Source organism: Arachis ipaensis, chromosome B1 (assembly GCF_059453495.1).
Source record: "Arachis ipaensis isolate K30076 ecotype BB chromosome B1, ASM5945349v1, whole genome shotgun sequence".
NCBI classification, from domain to species: domain Eukaryota; kingdom Viridiplantae; phylum Streptophyta; class Magnoliopsida; order Fabales; family Fabaceae; genus Arachis; species Arachis ipaensis.
Window position 1 is genome coordinate 45,904,557 of NC_142436.1, and position 1,637 is coordinate 45,906,193.

The 1,637-nt window shown below is 39.7% G+C and overlaps 1 pseudogene; it reads left to right on the forward strand.

The window, feature by feature from the left end:
* The first annotated feature begins 725 nt into the window (after positions 1 to 725).
* LOC107606266 (uncharacterized) lies at positions 726 to 1,273 on the forward strand (annotated as a pseudogene).
* The last annotated feature ends 364 nt before the right edge of the window (positions 1,274 to 1,637 follow it).

Sequence of the window (1,637 nt, forward strand, 5' to 3'; positions counted from 1 at the left end):
ATTTTTATTAAGAGTAAAGTATCGTTTTTGTTCCCAACGTTTGGGGTAAGTCCTAATAAAGTTGTCCCTAACGTTTTAATCGTCATATTTAAGTCCCTAACATTTCAAAATTGACTCAATGTTGTCCTGCCGTTAGGGATCCGTTAACAGAATTGACGGCGGGACAAAATTGAGACGATTTTAAAACGTTAGGGACTTAAATAGGACGAAAATATTGGGGATAAAAATGATACATAGAAATAAATTTTAGTTTTATCCTTCAATAATATCAATTTTTTAATGTACATAGTATTCAATTATTTTTTAGAGGTAAATACCAAATCGGTACCCGAAAGATTTTGGTGCTGACAAAATGGTACCTGACTTTTGTTATTGACAAAATAGTCCTCTGTCCTTAAAAAATTTTAAAATTTGACAAGCGTGTCTCCAAGCTCACCGGAGCAAATCTCCGGTAAGCACAATGCTGACATGTCCATAGTATTTTGATCCCTGGCAAATCACCCCCTAAACCCTAATCCCTCCCTCCCCATCGCAGCCCCCAATGCACACTCTCCCCTTCCCTTTCCCTCCCCATCGCAGCCCCCTTCCCTCTTCTTGCCTCTCATATCATCTCATCTCATCTCATTTCTGCAACGAAGAAGAACAAAAATCTGATACCTCAAAATCCCATCCCTTCAAAGCAATCACAAACCAAAACGAGAATTTGAGAAGAAGAAGAAGGAATAATGGATCTAGCACCAGAGGAGCTGCAATTCCTGAACATTCCAGAAATCTTGAGAGAATCAATCTCAATTCCAAAGAGATCATCGAAGATGTTCTACCTCATAACCCTAACCCTAATTTTTCCTCTCTCATTCGCAATCCTCGCACACCCATTTTTTACACACCCATTCCTCACTCAGTTTCAGAACTCTTAACAGGACTCTTCTCAAGCTAACCATGAATGGACTCTTCTCCTCACAATCCAGTTCTGCTACATTCTCTTTCTCTTCGCCTTCTCTCTCCTCTCCACCACCACTGTCGTCTTCATCGTTGCTTCCCTCTACACCAACAAAGCTGTCTCCTTTTCCTCCACCGTCTTCGCAATCCCCAAAGTCTTCAAGCGTTTGTTCATCACTTACCTCTGGGTCACATTTTTTATTTTCATCTATAACTTTGTCTTCGTGATTTTTTTGGTTTTGCTTATTATAGCAATTGATAACCTTCTCTTCCTCTGCTATTTTTTACGGTTATTGTGGGTGTGTTGGTCATTGTGAATTTGATGGGATTGTGAATTTATTCATCTACTATGTTGGTGCAAGTGTATATGCCCCTCAAGAGCAGCATTCAAATGGAGAATCTGGATGTATGTTCAAAGGGAAAGAAATTTGGGGGGTTTGTAACTGATTTTTTTCTTTTTCTTCTTTTTTTAATGTAATTAATAGAATAGTGTAATACATTTGGAAAGAAACACAAATGATATTAGAAGATTGTAATTTGAATTATGATATTGTATTCTGTTGTGTGTGCTTCTATCTGTGCCTTTATATGATCTGCGATGAGAGGGAGAGGGAAGGGAGCTGCGATGGGAGGGAAAGGGAAGGGAGAGTGTGTGTTGGGGGGCTGCGATGGGGAGGGAGAGGAAAGGGGGCTGCGAT